The sequence below is a fragment of the Anabrus simplex genome, chromosome 1, assembly GCF_040414725.1.
Source record: "Anabrus simplex isolate iqAnaSimp1 chromosome 1, ASM4041472v1, whole genome shotgun sequence".
Classification (NCBI taxonomy): Eukaryota; Metazoa; Arthropoda; class Insecta; order Orthoptera; family Tettigoniidae; genus Anabrus; species Anabrus simplex.
Genome location: NC_090265.1, coordinates 1,426,523,430 through 1,426,551,236, shown reverse-complemented (window position 1 = coordinate 1,426,551,236; position 27,807 = coordinate 1,426,523,430).

The window sequence follows — 27,807 nt, the reverse complement described above, 5'->3', positions numbered from 1 at the left end:
TTCGATCACGAGCTATGCCAAATTCAAAGGCTTATTAGCAGGACCAGCCTCCATGGCTCAGGTGGCAGCGCACCCGCCTCTCACCGCTTGGTTCCCTGGTTCAAAGCGCGGCCACTTCATGTGAGATTTGTGCTGGACAAGACGGAGGCGGGACAGGCTTTCCTCCGGGTACTCCGGTTTTCCTGTTATAATTCATTCCAGCAACACACTCCAATATCATTTCATATGTCATTCATTAATCAGAGGAGTGCGACAGGCTTCGCTAGCTGGCACAATTCCTATCCTCGCCGCTAGATAGGGGCTCCATTCATTCCATACCTGGAAACAGGCTGTGGATTTTCATTAGCAGGACCAGATTTAGGTATAGTCTTGCCCCTAGACAGTGCTTTAATTTATCCCCCGCCTCAACTCCTCCTCCCTAAAGCAAAACTAATTTATAAGCAGCTTAAACTTCGAATTATCATTGGGTTTTCTTCTTGCTTTGCTTTAGCATTCTCTCTTTATTGTGATTCACCCCCGTTTTCATCCCTCATTAATTGGATTTTCCAAAAACAAAAAAATACTTGTTTCTTTATTTTTAAAGGAGATCCCAAATACAAATTTTCAGGTCTGTAATATCTTCAGTTTCTGAGATATATGTACCGGTATCCTGATTAAAGGCATTCAACCCCTTTTTCACCCTTTTCGCCCTTCCTATTGGGATTTTCCGAAAACAAAAGAATACGTGTATCTTTATTTTTAGAGGAGATTGTAAAATACCAATTTTACATTTGTAAACTTTTTAAGTTTTGAGATATAGATGAACTCATTTCAAAAATTCACCTCCATTTTCACCCCCTTAGCGACGGAATATGAAAAAATGCTTCCTTAGTGAGCCCCTTCACTGTAATATAAATGTATTCTCAAAATTTTATTTCATTATGTCCAGTAGTTTTGGCTTGGCGATGATATTGATTGATTGATGAATCAGTCAGTCAGGACATGTTCTTTTATATTTATATAGATTGGTCCTATCGAAAAGTACTACATAACAAAACTTATAGAGAATACAATTTCCGATCATTTATGTTTTATTCAGTATTCAGAGTGGTATTTCAGAGTCGGAAGAAAAGTATATGTGATGGCCTACAATATCGGAAACTCATAAAATTGGTCAACAATAACATTATATTGACCATTGTTTGTTGTGATATTCTTTGTCACTTATGCTGCATTCATCTCCAATAGATTGGATTACTGATGTCTACCGAGTATAACAGCGTGCCTGAATTTTGGCGAGACATTGCTGGGGAGTTAGATGACTTTCTTCTTTAGCATGCCATTCTTCTGATTCATACATTTTCTGATACTGCTTGTACGTAACATATTGGTTCATCATAGTATTCTAGCTATTCGATCCCTATTCTGACGCGCTGATTGGAATGATCAGTGTGCACACTTAACGGAATAATCACAGAGGCTCACTTATGACCCGGTCTGGAATTACTATTTTGGCCTATTCCAAATTATAGCACCACAATTTACTAAATAACACAAAATTCAACCCTTATAAGAGCCGTTTTGGAAGAAAAGCTTCTTCCTCTTCACTTTTATTAAATTCTGCATTCATTTTATTCCAAAGTAGAAGCGAAGAGGGGATTTCTCCTCTGGCTTGGAGGGAAAATTCACTCCAAGTCAGATAGTTTATTCCCGCCCGTGTAGTGAATTGAGATTTTCCTACTCATCGGGTACTCCTATTAAACAGATAAGTAGAATGGCATAGCTTTTGCCCTGGTACTCTACACTATTCACCCCCCGCCCCCCACCCGAAATTAATGAGTGTTCATGGCTCACGGCTGCCTGCGGCCTGCTCATTCCAGCTCTGGAACTTGGACTGTTAGATCGGCAGCGTAGTACTGTTCGTTAAAAGTAAGAAAATGTGTGGTTTTTCATTTGATCGAGTATTTCATATGGTACGGTAGTATTGCTTTTTAATGGCGACTTTCCTTCTGACGTCATTGTAATGGCCTATGTTAGATTACAGTTGGATGTAAAAAGGCAGGTGGAGAGTGAGTGTCTCCCAATATAATGGAAACTTCCGAACTTGATTGTGACTGATAGTAGGCAAGTGGGCCTACCATTACAAGGAAAATTCCCTAACCCATTCTTCACATATGAAAAGACGTTTCTGACTTCCCCGTCACGTAAAGAGCTTTGCAATTTAATACAATCTTACTCACAACGTCACACTACCTAACCAAGAATATTGTATACAACGTAGAATTCCGTAGCGAAGCACGGGTACATCTCCATTTCTATTTCTAATAGTCATGGCTGAATTTTTTTTTCAATCAATCAATCACTACTGGCGGTCGCCCAGGTAGCAGATTCCCTATCTGTTGTTTTCCTAGCCTTTTCTTAAATGATTGCAAAGAAATTGGAAATGTATTGAACATCGTCCTTGGTAAGTTATTTCCAATACCTAACTCCCCTTCCTAAAAACGAATATTTGCCCCAATTTGTTCTCTTGAATTCCAAAGTTATCTTCATATTGTGATCTTTCCTACTTTTAAAGACAACACACATTCGTCAACTGATATCATTCCACGCCATCTCTCCATTGACAGCTCAGAACATACCACTTAGTCGATAGTCTCGTCTCCTTTCTCCCAATTCTTCCCAGCCCAAAGTTTGCAAAATTTATGTAACGCAACTCTTTTGTCAGAACATTACCCAAAACTAATTGAGCTTTGGATTTTTTTCAGTTCTTGAATCAAGTAATCCTGTTGAGGGTCCCATACACTGGAACCATACATTAGTTGGGGACTTACCAGACACTTATATGCTCGCCTTTACATCCTTACTTCAACCTCTAAATACCCTCATAACCATATGCAGAGATCTGAACGCTTTATTTACAATCAAATTTATGTGATTACCCCAATGAAGATCTATCCTTATATTAACACCTAGGTACTTACAATGATCCCCATACGGAACTTTCTTTCCATCAATGCAGTAATTAAAACTGAGAGGATCTTTCCTATTTATGAAACCACAACCTGACTTTTAACCCTGCTTATCATCATACCATTCCCTACTGAGAGGATCTTTCCTATTTATGAAACCACAACCTGACTTTTAACCCTGCTTATCATCATACCATTCCCTACTGTCCATCATACAACACTATCGAGGTCATTTTGCAGTTGCTCATAATCTTGTAACTTATTTATTACCTTGTACATAATAATATCATCTGCAAAAAGCCATATCTCTGATTCCACTTCATACTAATATCATTGATACATGTAAGAAAACATAAAAGTCCAATAAGAATATTGCTTTGAGTAATTCTCAATTATTACAGGGTCAGATAAAGATTCGCCTACTCCAATTCTCTGAGTTCTATTTTCTAAAAATATAGACAGCCATTCAGTCACTCTTTTGTCTAGTCCAGTTGCACTCATTTTTGCCAGTAGTCTCCCATGATATATCCTATCAAATGCCATAGACAGGTCTTTCGCGATACAGTCCAATACCTCCCGAATCTAAGATATCTGCTATATCTTGCTGGAATCCTACAAATTGAGCTTCAGAGGAATAACCTTTCCTAAGCCGGAACTGCCTTCTATCGAACGAGTTATTAATATCGCAAATATGTTAACAGGCACACTGGCTATCAATTAGGTAATACCTGGTTGCCAGCCATTACCGGTAAGGATTTCCGTAGGTAGTTCCCTAACCTGTCCCTTCACTATTGTTATTTCGTTTCGGTGTTTTTCAAATTCGTACTTTCCTCACCGCCAGACGTTTTATTCCAGACTTGTGTCAATGTCATACCTTCATATGTGCGTACGCATGTTATGTTATGTTATGTTATGTTATGTTATGTTATGTTATGTTATGTTATGTTATGTTATGTTATGTTATGTTATGTTATGTTATGTTATGTTATGTTATGTTATGTTATGTTATGTTATGTTATGTTATGTTATGTTATGTTATGTTATGTTATGTTATGTTATGTTATGTCATGTTATGTCATGTTATGTTATGTTATGTTATGTTATGTTATGTTATGTTAGGTTATGTTATGTTATGTTATGTTATGTTATGTTATGTTATGTTATGTTATGTTATGTTATGTGTCCCTCTCAGATTGATTTTGATGGTTCCGTCAGCTTCCGCTTCGAACGCTAGCGCTGTACTGCGTCCGAGGAGCCATCTAAAGACGAATGAACGTACCATTTCCACTTCTATTGGGTAACGTCTAAATTCAAAGCTCATTGTTTTAGAAGCCTTCCTTGAGGACAGTCGAGATTTTCTTCTGATGAATCAGAGCATAGTTCTCTTTCCCGGTCTGTACACTCCAAAGAGATCAAGTTGCTTATTATCTTTAGAGATGAGCCTTACACCTAGAATTTCATGTTTGTCATCTTAAACTTTTTCGTAGCTTACAAATTCTTCTTTCACCAAAATGAATACTCCCCATCCTACCATTCCTATCCTATCTCTACGATACACACTCCAGTTCCGTGGGAATGTTTCTGCATCACTTATATCATTTATCAGCCATGATTCAACTGCTATTACAATATCTGGTAAGTATATATCTGTTAAATTACTTAATTCTATTACTATCTTTACAATACCTCTACAGTTCATCGCTAACCTTTTCTTATTTCATCCCTACTTCCAGATCCCTGTGACCCTTATCACCGCTCCCTAGACCACCCCGTTTCCCTGAATGTACATCCCTATAAACCTTCCTAACTTATATGTACCACTGTGGTTTAAGTGGAGGCCATCTGAGTGCAGATCCCTATCTCCTACCCACACATTAGGATCTAGAAAAATCACTCCCAGTTTCCCACATATCCACTACATAGTCTCATTTAAATCCGCAATCACCTTCCGTAGGGATGAATAGAAATGAACACACTTCTAATTCGATTTTCAACAATGCATTCTTCTTTAACGTAAGCATTTTCAAACGATAGCAATGCGGTATTGCACACGCAGTTGCGAGCTTTCTTTTACTCTCCCTGCCACGATGTGACAACAATAATTAATACGTTGCTCCCATCACAAGGTGTTTAAAAACAAATTTTTGCCTGTGTAATATTCTAACAACAAACGTATTAATAACAAATTTTTGTAAAAGTAATATCTTAAATCTACCTATGTGCAGTCTCCTAACCTCTATGAACGAACTTACACCTCTACAATCTATTCAGGTGGATGTGCAGTGAATTGGATTGACACTTGAACTCTAAGCAGGTGGTGCGTTTGAATATGCCTTGCGTCACTGACTATGACGGAGTGAAACAAGTGAACAATATGTACATTCAGTTGAAAATGACTTTCTTTAAAGAAGAACTTCCTTCATGGTCTACAGGTTTTTGTTTTAACTACTGAGGTCATAAAAATATAAAATCTCCATGCACGATGCTAATATCGAGTTTCCGTCCAGCTCCATGGCTAAATGGTTAGCGTGCTGGCCTTTGGTCACAGGGGTTCTGGGTTCGATTCCCGACAGGGTCGGGAATTTTAACCGTCATTGGTTAATTTCACTGGCACGGAGGCTGGGTGTATGTGTCGCCTTCATCAACATTTCATCCTCATCACGATGCGCAGGTCACCTGCGGGAGTCAAATCAAAAGACCTGCACCTGGCGAGCCGAACATGTCCTCGGACACTCCCGGCACTAAAAGCCATACGCCAATTCATTTTCTGTCATCAGTCAAGTAGTAAGTGAAGTAGGAATGTGACAATAAGATATTTTTATAATAACAAATTGTGTTACCAGGTAATACTTTATACAGGGGACGATTGCAACAACGAATTCCAGACGTTTGTATAAAAATACGATCTCTCATAATGTTAGGGACTCCCCTAATAGCTACCAAATACTCTAATACACCAATACCGTACAGCTCTATCTCAGCAGCATTGAGTGGAGTGCGAACAGCGACGGTGGTGACATCTAGCGTGTTGGGGTGAACTGCATACTTGTCTATGCCACAGTTGAGAGGAATGCCTGTACACTCATTGGAAATATTTTTGTTAAAAGAATTGAACAATCATAATAATTAAGAATGAAATTTTAAAATATGAAATTTGTAAGAGTCGACTAAAAGGGATGACCAAGGGATGATTGAATTAGAACCATGAAACTACTTGTGACTAGTACCATCACGCGGGAAACACCACGGGTCACCTTTACTTGCGAGTAGTACAACTATGTTAGGTACAAAGGTCTATGATTAGTAGTAAAAGACAGTGGTTTAGTGGGGATTTACAGTACCTGTGATTAGTACCACTATATGCGGAACACCACGGGCTTACGTTGCCTGTGGTTAGTACCACTACGTGGGAAGCACCATGGGTCTGGGCGTTGCCTATTATTAGTGCCCAGTGGCGTACGCTGAGTCCAAGACTTGAGCTACCAATAGACTTAGGTTACCCCTTTGTGACTGTTGGTTTAGTGAATGTCAAGCCTTTTAAGCGTTTTGAGCTGCAACGAAGAATAGTTGCCTTGTGGATAATACAGGATAAACAGGGGCATAATTACCCATACTACATGGCCTTAAGAGTAAAAGAGAAAAGGTTGCACATAACCGGGCATTAACAAAATGCAAGAAAGCGAAACTCCAACACTCCTTATAGAAACAAATAAATAACTATGTGGGCTCACGGCCCAAAGATACAGAGGTTAATCCCATACTACAAGAGGGTGACTAAAAGAGGAACCCTTAAAGCCAAGACGAGATTTACAAAATTTAGAGTTTGAAACCTTTAGTCACCCAATTGCAAGGTTGAATGGGAGACGGCAGATAGTCACCACTCTTCTTTCCGCGACATTACATATTTCCCGGTAGGGAATAGAAACAGAGTCCTCAGACTTCGCCGAAAATTCTACATTTAAACCACCAGTTTAAAAAATTACATTAAAAGAAGACGGCTAAAACCTTCCCCGCAAACTACCCGCAAGAGCTATCACATGTTCAGGAAAATTCTGCCATTGCCTTGTATCGCTGGATATTCTTCAAGCGGGCCGCGCCTCTGCCTCCTAGGCCTCCGTCAAGTAATACTCCCAGGCACTGGAGCAATACAGACAAGACGGTCCTAAAGTGCCCTGCTTATGTAGTTCCGTAAGGGGAAGCTTCCCGATTAGATTGAACCACACTTTGCTGATGAGCTGGATTCCTGTACACAACCCCGGTTTTGATTGGCTAGAGAAATTTACAAGCATCAGATCGTTAGATTACAGTAGAGGAGGGACCAGCTGAAGTGTTGACAACTTCGGTACATTAAAAGAAACAGTCTTCAGAAAAATGTGTACTAATGACAAAAATGAAATTTCCTAATTTCTAGGTTCGTTTTCAGTGCGTGAGAGTGAGCTAGCAAATCGATGTTAGAGCCATCTAACTGTAGAAGACGAAATTCTTTGGGAGTTTACAACTTTCATTTTCAATCTCTTCCCCTTGAGTCAATAGAAACTTGATAAACTGCATTCCTTCAGACAATTTACAAATGAAACTGACCAATTAAAGGATGATGTACATGAAATGCAGGCATTAGTGTAAGTAACCACCAAATACACACTTTCCACCACTACTACTACTACAACTAAAATGCTTTCATTCCTCCCCAGAAGGGTGAGGCGGGCCTCTTAGACGGAGACGCCGTCTCTCGAGCCGAGAGATTTGTGACGGTGAAGGAGGTGCTTGGAGAAGGTGTGGAGGTTGACGGCCGTGGCCTCTACTAGGAACTGTACCACCATTCGCCTTAGTGCAGGAGAATGGAAAACTACGGAAAACCACACTCAGGACAGCCGACGGTTGGGGCCTACCGTGAGGTCCAGCCCTGTCCCGCCTCCCGAATGCAGAGCCGAAGAGCCACGGGAGAGCCGTGGCCACACCTCCTCTGCTCGGTTGGCCGGTCAGAGTGCAGAGCTCTTTGATCACGGGCCAGCTGTGGTCAGTTTAGGGCCAAGACCTACTCTGTATCTACCGACACACTTTCCTTGAAAAACAGTATATTGGTGATTCAAATTTTGCACAATGAATGATGTCATTCCATAGATAATAATAGTTTGTGTGTAGATACGATAATAAGCTTTAGGGATTTTTATTTTTCACAAAGAACTTTGCTCTGCGTCTTCAAAAGATAATCTCGTCTGTTCACGAGTAAGACTTCTCTAAAAATGAATGAAGATTTGTATCACTTGAACGTTTATTTTTTTACCGTTGTCTAGAGTAAGTGGTACTCTTGTTCGCCACTAGATGGCTCCCTGTGCGCAGTGTGAACCATTTCGTGATGAGAATACGAATTTGGAAAAAATCGGAAAGAAGTAATAATAGTGAAAGGGCAGAGAACAGAAGTACCTATATAAATCCTTAATGGCTGACAACCACGTATTACTTAAGTGACAGAGAGTGTCCATGTTGAAATACGTATTTCCACAGCTTCCCATATAATTCCAGACCTGTAGTGTTTAGTATGGGTTAGAGCTCGAACATCTGGTCGGTGGATGCAGGGTGAGTCTGGGTCCACAAGTGGCAATGGCTGGGCCATGGCCCGACAGCTCTGCACTCCGACCGGCCAACTGAGCAGAGGAGGGATGGCCACGGCTCTACGTCTCTGAATTCGGGAGACGGAGAGGAGCTGGTCCCCACCTTCGGCTGTCTTGAAGGTTGTTTTCCGTAGTTTTCTATTCTCCTGCACTAAAGTGAATGCCAAGACAGTTCCTAGTATAGGCAATGAACGCCTACCCCCTCACTTTCTCCAAGCATCTCCTGGTCTAAGAGAAGGCGTGGCCGTCCAAGAGGCTCACACCCTTCTTCAAGGAAGGAATGAAAACATGTTAGTAGTAGTCGAACATCTTGGAACGCGACATCATGACCCGTTGATAGGGCGTGCTCAGCTATTGCTGATTTGTCTGGCTGGTTGAGACGGATATCACATTGGAGTTCCTTGATACGACTACCAACGGAACCGGAATGTTTGGCCGATGTATACCTTGTCGCAAGTACAGGGAATTTCGTACACCCCAGGGCGTATTTTGTATGTCTTATTACTAAGGTAGTCAAAACATAATACTGAAGTATTAATAGCTAGTAAGTAGGTAGGCTATTAGGTTATACTATTTATTAGTATAATAAATCTTAGTATTATAACTTAGTTGACATTTGACAATTAAACTCGACTCTAGCCTGCCGTATGACTATGAGTCATGATCATGACCACTCAAAAGTACCTGTTTTATATTGGGAAGAACGGTTCAGTATTCTCTCAGTTCATATGTCACATCGTTGCACAAGACTTCAATCATATGTGGACAGACGCAATAACTTAACCAACAGTTTGTTGAATCAAAAAACCAGTGGGCTATAGTACATCTCGGGTAGCCTAAACAAAATATGACGATTTAAAAAATCCTCAGCTGATAGAAAAATACATATTTTAAAAAATGACTGAGCGAGTTGTCGTGCGATTAGTATCGCGAAGCTATGCGCTTGCATTCGGGGGATGGTGGGTTCGAAACCCACCGTCGGCAGCCGTTAAGATGGTTTTCCGTATTTTCCCCATTTTCACACCAGGAAATGCTGGGACTGTACCTTAATTCAGGCCATGGCTGCTACCTTCCTAATCCTAACCTTTCCCAACCTGTGTCGCCGGAAACCTTCGATGTATTAGAGTGACTAGCATATTTTTTTTTTCAAAGAAAGGAGCTCATAGTATGAAGATCAGATGGCAGCTGCGAGCACTGAATGCTGTTGCTGCTGTCTTACCAGCACATACTACACAGATGCAGTAGGAGCGGTGACTAATGTGCCGTGAATCGGATCACTGTATCGATTCAGTAACGTGAACGGAATCATATGAATCGAATGAATCGAATGTCCCATCACTACAACACTCTGTTATCTATACGATTAAGTCAGAAGTATGAGATGGGGAAGTATATGCGATGAGTAACGCATGGTTGATAGCAGTGGCGATCTGACGGACCGAAACCTAGCACATTTATCCAACCGGTCCACGCTCCTATCCAATAGGCCTATACAGCAGCAAGCCGCTATGGGCGAGTAGAGGGAAAAGGGACGAGAGTCTGGGCTGCGATATCAGTCCCCGATGCTTAGCTCTCAGAAATACGTGCGACGTTTTTTCTCACTGCTTTCAAGTTTCAATGTGGAACAATGTGTGAGATGCTTACATTATATTGTGCTTTATACTTCCATCGTTCTCAATGAGGTTTGGGCTTCACCGATAGCCTTGGTAGCCTTCAGTATACGCCACTGTTAGTACTAACATGAGGCATACTCGACAAGATGAGGAGTAAGGTTGTTTGTCAATGCATTTCTCGCTGGACCGGAAGATGAGATTACAGAACCATTGACGCCATTCACTACACTCAGTCACATATGCCTTTACCCAGCCCCACACATACCTCACTCGTTTCCATACTGTCACTCTCGTACATGTCCGACTCGTTGGCCGAATGGTCAGCGCACTGGTCTTCGGTTCAGAGGGTCCCGGGTTCGATTCCCGGTCGGGTCGGTGATTTTAAGCTTCATTGGTTAATTCCAGTGGCCCGGGGGCTTGGTGTCTGTGCTGTCCCCAACATCCCCGCAACTCACACACCACACAAAACACTATCCTCCACCACAATAAGGCGCAGTTACCTACACATGGCAGATGCCGCCCACCCTCATCGGAGGGTCTGCCTTACAAGCGCTGCACTCGGCTAGAAATAGCCACACGAATTATTATTATTATTATTATTATTATTATTATTATTATTATTATTATTATTATTATTATTATTATTATTATTACAGTCGTAGATGAGACATGGACATCGGTGGAAGCTACCCTTTACTCTAGCCTGTGGCAAGAGATGGATGATATAATACACTTCATCCATGAAGAAATAGCAACATCTGTCTTCATAATTATAATTTAATGTCACTGGCCATAAGGAACGTGTAATAATCTTTTCCTTGGCACTTCTGCTCGTCGACATTCTCGTAATAAAATGACATATTGTAAACATTTCTACGTTTACTTCTGCATGAGATTTAGATATTTATTTGAGAGAACACTCATATATTCATTATACTTCTATCACAAGCAATAATCGGGTTGATTTCCGATGACAAAGACGACTGGGTATAGGCTAGCAACTCTGTCTCCTTTCCTTTACCTTCCATTCTGTAATGTACGGCACATGAATCCGCTTAGTTAAGTACTCTTGTAACAACTCATGTTTGGAGGTATGACCTTTCGCAAACATAAATCAAATAATGGAACAGTTCGTACAATTGACATAAACAAAACAATAAATAGCGGGTAATCCAAATAGGCAGGAGCTAGGTATAGATTTGACAAGTTTGGAATAACCCCTACTGTAGCAGGGACGCAATTGAGGGAATGTATGCAGCAGTGACTGATTGCTACGGCAACATTCGACAACATACATTTACCTTCTTCATCTCCGGCCTTTTTTCTCATTACCTGGGGTCGGTACTAATGTGGATTAAGCCTAGTTTTACGACAGGTAATAATAACTCTTGTGCCGTGCATATGCATGCTGATAGATAACAAACGAATAAATCAACTGCTCATCACTTTATGACTTCTGCTATTAATATATAAGGGCAGATAACCAAATACTTACACACAACGACGTGAAGCAACCCAGATTGCATACCGTTATCGTTGTACACCACTACGGGTGCAGTTCGAACAGTAAACTGGTTCCTCATTTTAAAGCTGCTGTTCAAAATATCGATCGCCATGATCACGACAATCTGTACAATGACGACTCACGGACTGCACACCTAGGATACCAGGTGAAAGGGGGACGTCGTCAGCGGCTGCTAAGTACTAACAACCAGCTCTATAGGAGTGTCGACTGGCGCCTCGTACACTCGGTTCTTGACAGGACCCAAAAGAAAAAGTCTATGGGTGTCATATTTGCTAAGCGAGTTGACCATGGAACAGGACCTTCACGACGAATCCATCTTTGACCGAACTGTTAATCAAGGAGTTCCCTAAAAATGCCTGGAGAATGCGCCCCGTCATGCTGAAACTACATACGCCTCCGAATTATCAGTCGTACATCTTTCGGAAATTGTGTGAGGACATGTTGAAGGAACGTTTTTAGACTTCATTCATTCTGCTGGGAAGTACATAAGACCCAACCACAAAATCGTTAACGATACCAGCCTATCATTCGCAGCGAATGTTTCTTGGTAGGCTCGTGACAGCGTAGAATTAAGATTTTCGTTCTGCCAGATATGGCTATTACGACTGTTGAACATGCCTTCTCGAGCGAACATTTGAAGGTAGGAAAATGTTGTTCGTCTGCAAATCGCTCTAAAGACCAATTTGCAAGCTCCACTCAATGTGGGAAGTCGATGAGTTGCAATGCCTGAAACCTCTGTGATACGGGTGCAATTGCTGCTCAATAAGACCCGCAAAACAGTTAAACGGCTCACATGCACGCCTCGTCCAATACAGTGATTGCTTCTAACAAGGTTGTCAAGTACCGTGTTTAAAGCATCCACTTCAAAAGCGGGTGTTCTGACAGGACTCCACCAGCCAGTATCATGCATACTCACACGAAAGGACCCGGTTTCTCGCAGGCGTCTGTGTGCAGCTGCACGTGTGTTGTGATGCGGTTGCCGTTGCCGCGGGATGTGTTCTGCATAGCGTTATACCGCTCGTCCATTGCAGTTCGTTACATCATAGATGAGGTGCACCAGTAAACCTCTTCATACCGTATCACTCACTACCCTGTACATGCACAGGATGAAACTAAACCTGAGACAGGGTGGAGCAATACGTAGAGTTCAAGCCTCTATGCGGCTCACAATGTAAATATACGCTCAACAGCAGTCATGGTATGTGTGTTGTTCGCAAGCGATCATTATGCCGAGTACACAAAGGTCGTAGAGCTAAACACAACGAAAGAATAAATCCACTGTCACGGAATATCTTAAAATGATCACTATGCCATTACTCGTTATCACAAAATCTATGAAATACCCATTACGTTCTGACGATTGTAATATCATGTACACAGGAGCAGATAACAAAAACTTACAAAATAAATTGCACAAATAATGTAGCAACCCTCATGCGAAACACGCAAAATTTTGGCACAACGCTGATCAATACCTGTTCTATTACTATATGGAACATGAGAGTACAAAGCCTACAATGGGAACAAAATTCCAGTGACATTACATATCTAACATATCAACTTCAAATTACTCGGTAAAGAGCCACTAGAGACCATGGGTTCCTGATATCAAATCACTCAGCAAACATCCCCGAACAACCTCGGGAAGTTTGTCGGTAGAGTTCAGATACGCCGTGTATAAAACAAACATAGCAATCAACGTTACAGAAATAAAATCGTGTAGTTTCTTCTTTTATAATCTGCTTTCCATCACACCGACACAAATAGCTCTTACGGCGACGATGAGATAGGAAAAGGCTAGGAGTGATAAGGAAGCGGCCGTGGACATATTTTAAGACCACGACCGTTACCATTCTAGTTCCAGCACTTTCTAATTACATCGTCACAAAAATCCTGTGTGAGTTACATTGATATTAAACCACCAGTTACTTATCGTTTAGTAATTATCAACAATATATACAGATTTAGGTTAAAATTTACACATCCTGTAAAAATATTCGATGATGGGGAAAAATTGATGAATAGTAACACAGGTGGAGGATTAACGAATGATAAGTGAGATTGCGGATATACGCTCGTCGTATGAGGACCCTTCTATCTCTCTTTGTTTGCTGTATATACAGTCTTCAAAGAAGAGTGCGTGATGTGATATTCAGGATGCTTTACAGGCTTAGTCTATGAGGTGCACGTCACAACATTAACATCAGTACGAATGCGTGACGAACTTTGAGAAAGGCTGCTTTTTTGAGCTGTTAGATGCAGGGTGGTCTATTCTTATTTTTGGTTTTATGTACCGTTCTTGTGGATTTGGGGACGCTGAGGTACCGGATTTTCGCCCCACGGGAGTTCTCTTACATGCTATTAGATCCACCGACGCGAGGCTGGTATATTTGAGCCAGAATCAAGCCCTCCAACTTGGTTTAAAAGAACAGCGTTCTTACTATCTCAAACAGAGTGGATGGTAAGCCAAATTACCTATTGTTTGATCTGTTCGTCACGCATTCGTTACCAAACACGGCGAATCTGTCCTGGAAATTATCAGGATAGGCAACAGTTTGATAGGCAGATAGTTACGAGAAGATCAAATGACTTTCTAGACATGTGACAGCTTATATCTACTGAAAAATCCTGAACACCTGTCATGGGCAAATCGGATATGTCTACGACCTTTAACGCGCCTGCACTATAATTATATTCTTAACGGCACAAGTCCCTGCGACTAGTGCAATGACTGGTGAGCTATTGTATTATTACATCGATGTTCGTCACTGTTATTGTGTGATACGAGATCCTTAGACCTCATTCCAGTACACTGTGGCTCGTGAGTGAGTGTTCATGAGCCATTTTCCATCAAGAAAACATTCGCTGATAAACAATTTGGGTTTTGTACGAGTGTTTATGTCATGTTTCAACGCCTTCTTAGCCATTCCCGTCACTTGATGTCCCATTCTTTGTAGACTTAGACTAGGGGCCAGATGTGCGAACAATCTCTGTATAAATATTCGCCGTATAGCCAATTCCTTGTATATCCCCGAGAGTTTGTTGTACCATTCCATCTTATTCCGTGGTTAGCTATACGGGGTATTAGGACAGTGAAGAAGCATGTTGACAATGCTTGCATCATGAAATCGACCCGCACTGAATCTTCAACTGTTACTTAACAACAACAACAACATAATCGCCGAAGTGCGTTACTAATACCGTTCATACTTCAGTAAATTTCATATCGTGAAATCCAAGGATGAGACTGAGCCGGGCCAATGACGACAACAAATTTGATCTAGCCCATACCAGGAGACATAGTTCACAGAAAACACAAGGTCACTCTAGCATAATAAAAACATTTCCAAGCTAAATTAGAAGAATATTATTTAGATATTTCACTACGTAGATACTAAACTAATATATTCATTCATTTATTCCAAAGAATTTTCAAATCTATAACAATAAAATGGGACTAATTGTTTTTTCATAAAACCTTATAGTGATCTAACAATGACATTTTTCAAATCAGGTGGAGGCAAATTTCTTTTTAAACACTATAATTGCACAATATTATTTGTACTGTAGATTTTTCAAATGTTAGCAATTTTATATAGGCTACAGTTATTCTTTTTTTTATTTCTTCATGAGATGCTAATGTCATACTTTGAAACAGTAATCAGAAACCCTTGTTAATACTCGACTGTCCTCGAGAAAGGCTTTTAAAACAATGAACGAGCTTTGAATTTAAACGTTACCCAACCGAAGTAGATATGTGAATACTGTGATACAGTTTTTATTGATATCAATAACGAGCAAAGCATGAGACTGCAACGTGCCCAAAATGCATGCATCAGGTATGCATTCGACATACAACCATATGCCCATGTATCCCCATTCTATACACAATTATCTTGGTTACGACTGAATGACAGACGTAGACTCCACGCAACTACTTTGGTGTATCAAGTGCTTTCTGAAAACACTCCTCCTTACCTATCCACCAGATTTCGCTACCTTAGTTCCCTGCACCTGTTCAATACCCGGTCAGGCTGTACGCTAGAAATTCCTGTGCATCGAACCGCAACCTACAATAGATCGTTCACTATCACCGCCACGAGCTGGTGGAATGAACTCCCCAATGACATCAGTGAAGCTAAATCTAAGACAAAATTTAAAATCCTTTGCCAGCGTCATCTTTTAAGCACTTCCAGTCTTTCTTGAGTGTGAATGGGATGCATGAATGAGAGTGAATATGGTTGTTTATTGCAATGTGTTCCTGTATATAATTTAGTTATACTTTACTCACCTTAGTTTAGTTAGTGATACTTAAGTTGCTTTAGTTATACTTTAGGTTGTAAAGATTTCATATGTTTAAATTTTATGTAAAATATACATTGTATATACATGAAGTGGTTAAGTGTAAGAAAGGGCCGGGAGCCCTAACTTCGCCACAATAAAGACGCTTTAATAATAATAATAATAATAATAATAATAATAATATGGTACGTTCATTCGTCACCCAATGGCTCCTCGCGGACGCGGTACATCGCTAGCGTTCGAAGCGGAGGCTGACGGAACCATCAGAATAATTACAAACAGACGGACGGAGTGGCTATGGGAAGTCCACTTTCACCGTAGTGGCTAATTCTTTATGGAGCATTTTGAGGAGGAGGCTATTGCTTCGGCGCCCGTCTAACCTATGATATGGTGTAGGTTTGTTTATGGTACATTTATGGTCTGGACAGAAGGTCCTGAGAAAGTTCATCTATTTCTAAATACCTAAATCAGCAATATCCTTCAATTAAATTCAGTATGGAGATGGAGTCGGACGGATGCCTTCCTTTCTTGTTCTAGTAAGAAAGAAACCGGACGGCTCCTTGGAACATACCGTCTATCGTAAGCCTACCGACACAAATCGCTATCTTCATGCAGATTCTCACCACTATCCAGCACAAAAACAAGGCATTCTCACGACACTCACCAAGAGGGCGAGACGAATTTGTGAGCCATCAAACATCCAGGTGGAGATGGACACACTCAAAATCGCGTTCAAGGGTAATGGTTACTGCGATTTGCAGATTCATATAGCCCTGCATCCCAGAGAAATAACCAAGCAAAGCTCACAGAAGGAAGAAGTGAAGGGAACTGCCTACCTGCCTTGCATTCATAACACCACAGATCGAATAGCCTAGGTCCTCAGCAAACACAATATAAAAACAGTGTTTGTCACCGTCACTAAAATTGCTCTCAGTCTGGGTAAAACCAAGGACAAATTGTCCCCAATTTTTCATCCTGTACTTGCGGCAAGGTATACATTGGCCAAACATGCCGGTGCATAGGTACTCGCATCAAGGAACATGAACGTAATATTCGTCTCATCCAGCCAGACAAATCGGCAATAGCTGAGCACGCTCTATCGTCGGGTCATGATGTCATGTTCCAATTTGCTCAAGCTCTTACTCACATAAGATCCTACAAGCCCAGGTTTATACGGGAAGCTGTGGAAATACGTAGAAATCCTAAAAATTTCAACAGGGACATTGGCTATCAATTAAGTAATGCGTGGTTGCAAGCCATTAGGGATTTACGTAGGTAGTTCCCTTCCCTGTCCCTTCACTATTGTTATTTCGTTTCGGTATTTCCAAATTCGCACGTTCCTCATCGCCAGATGTTTCGTTCCAGACTTGTGTCAATGTCATACTTTCATATGTGCGTACGCCTGTTATATTATGTGACCCTCTCAGAATTATTTTGATGGTTCCGTCAGCCTCCGCTTCGAACGCTAGCGATATACCGCGTCCGAGGAGCCATCTGGTGACGAATGAACGTACCATTCCCACTTTTATTGGGTAACGTCTAAATTCAAAGCTCGTTCATTGTTTTAGAAGCCTTTCTCGAGGACAGTCGAGATTTTCTTCTGATGACGCAGAGCACAGTTCTCTGCGAAACGTAAAGAATTTCACCTTATTTTCTTGACACGGCATAAACCCGAAAGCCTATATTATGTCTAATATGAATCCATATATTAGGTCTATAAAACACGCAGCTCTTGATACGTCCAATTTTATTTTATGTATGAGAACATGTCTAGCAAACAACCTAGTGATATACAAGCCCACAACTAAACTTGAAATACTTCTACCAACAGTAGGCCTAATTTTATGATATAGCGTACCTCTACTACGGTTTAGATACCTCCAAATTACTTAGAATCGATTAAATATAACATTAGGCTAACCTGCCTGTCAGTCATATGTTCCAATCAATTGATTATCATATCCAAAAGACGCAAAATAGTCTCTTTGGTCAACCAAAATCTGACAAGAAATCATCATCAAATTTGTGAAACAAATCTTGACGAGGTACCACGTTCTGTATCTTCCTCTTTCTTAAAGAAATTCACTAAGAATTTAATCGTCACGATACGACTCTATTACTATATACGCCATGTTTTCTCTCGGAATAATCTGCTATCCCTCTGTTTGATGTCCGTATATCGTATTCAGAGGATATACTCGGAATACAACTTATCCACCCGTCGTACAACTTGTTTCTAGCACGAACTTTGGAAGAAGAGTTATCCCATCCTTATTCCTGGTTCGTACAACTGTCCCTAAATGAGACACCAGTTCATCTCGTGTAAAATAATTCGTAACCTTAGCATATTTTACAACAGCGGTGGCCAAATCTATTCTAGGATAATATATGGTGTCTGCTTGCAAGTTCGATCGAATCAACATAGGGAACCAGACTAGGTGACCTTACTGACCGCAATAAGTGAGCGGAACATTGTTCTGATTTAATGATATAATTACAACCTTTTTCTGTCTGGATCCGTAACATCAATAAGATTCCTTTGAATCCAAGGGTTTCCTCATTCTGTATAAATACTTGTCATTGAGTATATTTATCTTCTTCTTCTTTATCTGTTTACCCTCCAGGGTCGGTTTTTCACTCGGACTCAGCGAGTGATCCCACCCCTACCGCCACAAGGGCAGTGTCCTGGAGCTTCAGACTCTGGGTCAGGGCATAAAACTAGGGGAGGATGACCAGTACCTCGACCAGGCGGCCTCACCTGCTATGCAGAACAGGGGCCTAGCGGGGGGATGGGAAAATTGGAAAGGATAGACAACGAAGAGGGAAGGAAGTGGCCGTGGCCTTAAGTTAGGTACCATCCCGGCATTTTCCTGGAGGATAATAAGTAGGAAACCACGGAAAACCACTTCCAGGATGGCTGAGGTGGGAATCGAACCCACCTCTACTCAGTTGACCTCCTGAGGCTGAATGGACCCCGTTCCAGCCCTCGTACCACATTTCAAATTTCGTGGCAGAGCCAGGAATCGAACCCGGGCCTCCGAGGGGTGGCAGCTAATCACACTAACCACTACACCACAGATCTGAGGTATCAATACTATTTGAGCAGTTATTGGACTGGTGCTGGGGTAGCATGCCTGTCTTTTGTCCGGAAGCCCTGGTTTTGGTACACAGTTAAGAAAATCACTGAGGTTATCGTTTCGCTGACCAGGTTAAACTCCCATATACCGGTTGGTCTGTAGACATCTCGTCAGACCAAGGCTTTTGTAAAAACATACTTTTAGCTCTTGTATATAGGGCTTACTTTGTGGTCTGTTGCCAATAGTTTGCGACGTTTCCATTATCCGCTGCTATTCCAAATTCAGCTTTACTCTAATAAGATGTGTGCTCCGTATGCTATTCATTAAACCACCGTGGGATGTACCTCACGTAATGTTCTGTAGTGAACTAATTTGCTTGTGGCGGAGGTGTGACAGGGTGTTTGCGTGGGGTGGGGTGGGGGCGAGTGCTAGTAATTTGAGAGGGCGGAGGCAACACTCCAAGGTTATTACGTCACTATTTGATCTCTACTCCACCCCACAATATTTATTATCGTAGAGCCTCTCAAAGATTTGTTTTAGTATATTGTAACGCTGTCATTTAAGATGTCTGATTACAGCAGCGTATGAATGTAGGAATCGATAGACGTTCCTTTAAATTTAAAATGATATGCTTCCTGCAGTGTTCACCAACGGGCAGACGTGAGATCAAACGTTGTAGGACATAGGCTATGCGATACCTTTCCCATTGTAATATCGAGGCCAAGCTCAATGATGCACTGCGTTAGTCCTTATCATTCAATTTCAAAACTTAATGGTTTGATCCTGACCGAGATCGGTGGCATTTGAGAGTATTTAAATGCAAGAAATGTGCGTTTTGTATCCTTAAGTAATTCACGTGGGAATAATTGTAACACCCAACCTGTCTTAAGATTTATAATAATTTAGTAACATTTTTGGCTATCTCCTTCTGTAGCCAGCCAAACTTTAGTTTGATGTGAGTATATCGGCATAAAGATAAACGACAAGAAAATAAGCAGAATGAATAGATTTTATGCAATGAAGATATCGAAGTAGCACGCTTACTAAAAACTGTAAGGGAAGATATATAGATTGGAAACAGATACGTAAGTGAGAATGAACTTGAACTTTGTACTGTTCTTAAGTTATTGAACAGAAAATGGAAGAAACTATGGAGAACAGCAAAATTATGTAATACTAGTGTAAAAGCCTGTCTTCGACATTCGAAATTACTATCTGTAAAGTCATTGGAAATCTACATGGACTATTAATATAGTTTACAAATAAGAGTTACACTTTCCAGATATTTTACAAGGCATTCAAATGGAATCAAGACAGGTATTGTAGTATTTCCTTCTTCTTCTTCTCCTTCTTAATCTTTTCACCCTCCAGGGTTGTTTTTTCCTCGGACTCAGCAAGGGATTCCACCTTTACCGCCTCAGGGGCAGTGTTCTGAAGCGTAAGACTTTGGATCGGGGATACAACTGGGGAAAATGACCAGTACCTCGCCCAGGCGGCCTCACCTGCTATGCTGAACAGGGGCCTTGTCGGGGATTGGGAAAATTGGAACGGATAGACAAGGAAGAGGGAAGGAAACGGCCGTGGCCTTAAGTTAGGTACCATCCTGGCATTTACAGGAGGATAAGTGGGAAACCACGGAAAACCACTTCCAGGATGGCTGAGGAGGGAATCGAAGCCCCTCTACTCACTTGACCACCCGAGGCTGAGTGGACCCCGTTCCAGCCCTCGTACCACTTTTCAAATTTTCGTGGCAGAGCCGGGAATCGAACCCGGGCCTCCGGGGGTGGCAACTAATCACACTAACCCCGATCCAATGTCTCACGCTCCAGGACGTTACCCCAGAGGGGGTAGAGGTGGGATCCGTCGCTGAGTCCGAGGGAAAAACCAACCCTGGAGGGTAAACGGATTAAGAAGGAAAAGGTTTTCATTCATATACAGTACTAGCTGATGTTCCCGTGCTTCGCTACGGAATTTTTCATTGTATACAGAATTCTAGGTTAGGTAGTATACGCGTTGTGAGCAAGATTGTATTAAATTGCACAGCTCCTAACGTTAGCCAAGAAAGAAGTCACCAAACGTCCTTTTTCACATGAAGACTGAGTTAGAGAATTTTTATTGTAATGGTAGGCCCGCTTGCCTACCATCAGTCACAATCAGGTTGTTGAGTTTTCGTTATAATGGTAGACACTCACTCTCCACCTGCCTTTTTACATCCTCAGAAAGACTGTCTTAATGGTTTTCCCAACTGAAATGAGCGTACGTCATTACAATGACGTCAGTAGGAATAGCGCTATTAAATGCAATGCTTTCATATGAAATACTCGATCAAATGAAAAACCACACATTTTCTCACTTTTAACGAACAGGACTACGCTGCCGATCTAACAGTCTAAAGTTCCAGAGCTGGAGTGACCAAGCCGCAGACAGCCGTGATCCGTGAACGCTCTTCGTCTTTTTTCGGCGGGGAGCGGGTCGTATAGTGGAGACTCCCAGGGCCCTTTTACTAATCTGTTTAACAGGAGTACCCGATGAGTCGGAAAATCTTAATTCACTACACTGGTGGCGGAAAAATCTATCTGACTTGGACACACATTTTTCCTCCATGTCAGAGGAGAAACCCCCTCTTCACTGCTAATTTGGACTAAAATGAATGTAGAATTTTACAAAAGTGAAGAAGAAGAAGCTTTTCGTAAGAAACGGCTCTTTTCTGGGTTGGATTTTGAGTTATTTAGTGAATTATGGTGCTATAATTTGGAATCGGCCTAAATTGTAATTCTAGACCAGGTCATACTACTACTCCGTGAGCCTTTGCCTAAGTGTGCACACTGCACATTCAAAACAGCGCTTCAGAGTAGGGATCGAATAGCTGGAATACTATGATTAACAAGGGTGTTACGTACCAGCTGTATCAGAAAATGTATGAACCAGAGGAATGGCATGCTTAAGAAGAAAGTTTTCTAACTCCCCAGCTATTTCCCACCAATATTCAGTCAGGCTGTTACACTCGATACGCAGCAGTATAAGAGACAAAGAACATCACAACAAACAATGACCAATGTAATGTTGTTGATCAATGCGCTTTCGATATTGTACGCCTTCACATTTAGTTTTCTTCCGACTCTGAAATACCACTCTGACCATAGTCGGTACGGTCAAACTGAATAAAACATAAATAATCGGAAATTGCATTTCTATAACTTTTGTTATGTAATACTTTTCGATAAGACCAATAAGATAGGTATTTAAAAATTACATTGTAGGTGCCTTCCCCTAAACTACAATTTCATCCAGGGTGAAAACATGTTTCTAGCTTAGACTGCTGTTTCTCATTCCCCGACACTATATACCGATTTTCATTAAATCCTGTTAATCCATTTTCTCGTGGCTCGGCGTTGATATAGACTTAGCAACAAAATTAAGAATTCATGAATTATCTGTGTTATCATAGCCGATACGGTAAAAATGTATAAGACATAAATGGTAGGAAATTTGATTCTATATAACTTTGGTTACGTAGTATTTATCGATACGACCACTAATAATATAAATATTTGAGAATACAATTTGAGGCCTTCCCCTAAACTACCATTTCACTCAGCGTAAATAAAATTGTTTATAGCCTATATTATAGAGGATTATTCTCCGACTGCAAATACCAATTTTCATTGAGATAGGACGACTAATCACGTAAATATTTAATAATTAAATTTTTGGCTTTTCCCTAAACTACCATTTCACTCAGCGCGAATAAAATTATTTATAGCTCAGATTATAGCGACTTATTCTCCGATTTAGCATACCATTTTTCATTAAGATTGGACCACTAATGACATAAATATTTGAAAATTTAGTTTTAGGCCTTCCCCTAAACTACCATTTCTATCAGCGCGAATAAAATTATTTATGGCCTAGATTGTAACGACTTATTCTCCGACTTTGCATACCGATTTTCATTAAAGTAAAAAGTACATTTCCTTGTTACTGGGGACATGACCGATACAGAAATACCATTCTTTTAAAATTCTGAACAATGTACAGATAAAACTCTTATTTTATATATATAGATATGTAAATTATAGGGGGAAAGTGGAGAAAGAAATCACTCTCTATGGGTGAGGACGGTAGAATAACCCAACGGTACCCCCTTGTCTGTCGTAAGAGGTGACTAAAAGCGATCCTAGGGGTTTCAACTTGGGAGGATGGGTTGGCGACCAGGGGCTCTTAGCTGAGTCCTGGCATTGTTTCCACTTGTTTGTGCTAGGCTCCTCCCTTTCATCTACTCTGTCCGACCTCCCTTGGTCAAATTTTGTTCTTTTCCGACCCAGTCGCAATTAGAGCATTGGAGGGCCAGGGAGTCTTTCATTTTCACACCCTTCGTGGCGCTTGTCTTTCGTTGGCCGATATCTTAATTTTTCGAAGTGTCGGATTCCTTCCATTTTAATCTCTTATTACATTATTGTTAAGGGGCTGACTGGCCGAGGCGGTAAAGGCGTACTCGCTTTGCCCGGAAGGACGTGGGTTCGAATCCCCGTCAGGAAGTCATAAAATTTAAGAAACAAGATTTCCACTTCCGGAGGTGCATATGGCCTTGAGGTTCACTCAGCCTACACCAAAAATGAGTACCAGGTTAATTATCGGGGGCAAAGGCGGCTGGGCGTAGAGCTAACCACTCTACCCCATCACGTGGCGAGGTTAACAATGGTGGAAGCCTTTAGCTTCCACTCCTCCAAGGGCCTTCATGTCTTGTACGGAGGTGACTTTGCTTCCTCTTAAAGCAATAATCACCGCGGCCACCACATGAAAACGAAACGAAGAGGATGCATATTGTTGGTAGTAAAAATATGCATGAGGTGGTATCCTGGACTCCATGACTAAGTTAAAGGCTAGGAAAAGTCGAAATTATTATTAAATTTCAATTCCATTAAGAATATATGGGAAATGGTTTGACTTTGTTAGTGAATGACCGGAATGAGTAATTGACAAGATACAATTTTTAACATCCTGAATAAGCGCCACCAAGCTACCTGCAATGACAGAGCATATGTACAAGTAGTTAATTTCTCCTTTTTTACCAGTTTAAAAAATGCTGTAACACTGATTGGCACAATATAAATGTGCTGTGCTGATGTATCCAGATGTGAAAACTTGCTTATATCTGTATGTATGTTAGTGCTGTGCCTCATAAACATGCAGACTGCTGTAAATTATTTAAAAAATGTAGAATTACAAAAAAAATACTTGGTTTTATTTCTGATCATTCACCAATGCAAGATAAATCAAGGAATAGAACGAAACATTCATTCATTGGTGTTCCAACAAACAGGAAGTTCGCCACAATATTTCTAGTATTTGCGGTTTTAATTTGGGGTTCTAAACCAAGAAGTCCTCATTCATTAGACATAAACTGCGGAAAACTTTCAATGATTAATTTTGAACGATTGTAAATGTACCCGGCCCCGTGGTGTAGGGGTAGCGTGCCTGCCTCTTACCCGGAGGCCCCGGGTTCGATTCCCGGCAAGGTCAGAGACTTTTGCCTGGACCTGAGGGCTGGTTCTAGATCCACTCAGTCTACGTGATTAGAATTGAGGAGCTATTGACGGTGAGATAGCGGCCCTTGCCTATAAAGCCAAGAATAACGGCCGAGATGATTCGTCTTGCTGACCACACGACACCTCGTAATCTGCAGGCCTTCGGGCTGAGCAGCGGTCGCTTGGTAGGCCAAGGCCCTTCAAGGGCTGCAATGCCATTGGGGGGGATTGTAAATGTACCATTTGATGGTCCTTGAATTTACATTATATATAAATAAATTATATTTTAATATTTTTTGTAATATTTTGTGAGTTTGTCGGCCATACATTCTAGGAGAATCGTGTCTGCCGTTCTCCCGGAGATTCCGCTTACGAATCCCATCCAGGTCAGGGATTCCAACCTGCACCTGAGAGTTGGTTCGAGGTCCACTCAGCCAACGTGATTACAATGTAGGAGCTATATGACGGTGAGATAGTGGCCGCTGTCTAGAAAGCTAATAATAACTACAGAGAAATTCATTGCTCTGATCACGCGACACTTCATAATCTGCAAGCCTTCGGGCTGAGCTGCAGTCACTTGGTAGGCCAAGGCCTACCAGGATAGTAACGCCATGTGGTGGGGTCATGGGAGAGAGTTGGATGTTGGATGTTATCATACACTATTTTGAAGTTCTTACACACTACTCAAAACAAATTTAATCTTGTTATTTTAATTAATCCAATTTCTACACTCAGACCAGAAATAAAGTCCTTGGATGCGTCAGGAATCGAACTTGGCTTCTTCAGGTAATAGGAATAGTTGCTGTCCTTACAACACCGGGATAGTTAAATGTTATTTACCGAGTAAGCCACCTCTTAGCAGATATAGTTGTAAGTAAGTAAGTAAGTAAGTAAGTAAGTAAGTAAGTAAGTAAGTAAGTAAGTAAGTAAGTAAGTAAGTAAGTAAGCAAGGAAGGAAGGCAGGCAGGCAGGAAGGAAGGAAGGAAGGAAGGAAGGAAGGAAGGAAGGAAGGAAGGAAGGAAGGAAGGAAGTGAGTGAGTGAGTGAGTGAGTGAGTGAGTGAGTGAGTGAGTAAGTAAGTAAGTAAGTGTAAGTAAGTAAGTAAGTAAGTAAGTAAGTAAGTAAGTAAGTAAGTAAGTAAGTAAGTAAGTAAGTAAGTAAGTAAGTAAAAGGACTTCTGTAGAACAAAATCCTGGTGATCCTGCGGCTGCAAAAGCCAAGGAGTAGTTAGTAGGACATAAAACTAATAACATTATTTATTATCAAGGTGCTTCAACCGTCAGTGTTATCTGTGTTCAGTTCAGAGCAATATTGGAGCTGCGCCTACACACTGATTCATTATATAAAATAACTAGCAAGATACCCGTGCTTCGCTACGGTATTACACTGAAATTTATAATTGAATGCTTATTGTTTTAGATATATAATCCGCCGAAATTCGCGGTCTGACTCGTTTTCTGCGAGAACCCACCAAAATTCCCGATCTGACTCGTTTTCTATTAGATTACGGCATGTTTCCTCCCATTTTTCAATCTTCTTTTCCAGCAATCGATTTCGTACTTCCCGGGCTAGGCTCAGGTATTCCTCCCGGTCAGTTGGGTCCGTAAATCTTTGCCATCTTTTCCTATAATCATTTTTAATATGGATAAAATCCTTCAGGAGATCCGGCGTGGTGTCATATTGGGTGCCTAGAAGGCACTGAACCCGCGGCCGGACTGCATTCTTAGTCATTACCCATCCAGGAGCCGTTTCCAGCGCGGTCCGCACATTTGACGACGGTCCGGAACATTATTATTATTATTATTATTATTATTATTATTATTATTATTATTATTATTATTATTATTATTATTATTATTATTATTATTATTATTATTATTATGTGTTGCTGGAATGGATGATGACAGGAAAACCGGAGTATCCGGAGAAAAACCTGTCCCGCCTCCGTTTTGTCCAGCACGAATGTCACATGGAGTGAACGGGATTTGAACCGCGGAACCCAGCTGTGAGAGGCCGGCGCGCTGCCGAGGATCCTTATAAGTACATTAAGAACAGTAAAATCAATTGGTCTCACCTCCTTCTACACCCCACCGCCGTTAAGTTTATTTACCGGCTCACCCCCCCCCCCCAAAAAAAAAATTAAAAGAAGGCTTGTTTCTTATGTTTAAAGAAGATTTCAAACACCAATGTTCACGTCTATTACCTTCAGTTTTGAGATATAAGTATCCCCATAAAAATAATTTTCTTTTTTCACTTCATTTCACACTACTCCCCCCCCCCCCCTAAGTGAATTTTCCCGCAAAAAATACTTGTTTCTTTAATAGTAAAGGATCTTCTAAATACCAATTATCACGACTCTAACTTCTTCAGTTTTTGATTTATGTGTCCTCATGAAAGGAATTCAACTCCTTTACACTCCCGCCCTCCAAGATGGTTTCCGCCCAAAACGCGTTTTTCTTTGTTTTTAAAGGAGATCCAAATACGAATTTTGATGTCTGTAACAACTTTAGTTTTTATTAGATGTATGTATTCTCATTCAATTAATTCAATTAATTTTTCAATTCTTTCACCCCCCCCCTTTCATTGGATTTTCCGAGAATACGTGTTTCTTTATTTTTAAAGCAGATTGCAAATATCAAATTTCACGTCTGTAACATCTCCATTTTTGAGATATCAGTAGCCTAATTAAAAGAATTCAACACCTTTTTCAGTCACTTTTACCCCCCCCCCTCCACCCAAGTGGTATTTCCGAAAGCTAAAAATACACGTTTCTTTATGTTTAATAGAGATAAAAAAATACCATTTTTCACTTCTGTAACATGTTAAGTTTTTTGAGATAAACTGTAAAAATTCTCATTTTAAAATTTCACCCCTTTTGAGTTTTCCTTAAGTGGAGTTTCCAAACACAAATCACCTATGTTTCTTTAGATTTACAGGAGATTCCAAACACCCACTTTTAACGTCTGTAACATTTTACTTTTCCAAGATATTCTGTAGATATAGTCTTTCAAAAATTCACCCAATTTGTCACTCCTGTTTAACCTCCATTAATTGGATTTTCCAAAACTAAAAATATACGTGTTTCTTTATTTTTAAAAGAGATCCCATATACAAATTTTCAGTTCTGTAATATCTTTCGTTTCTGAGATATATGTATCCTCATTAAAGGCATTCAACCCATTTTTCACCCTTTTACACCCCTC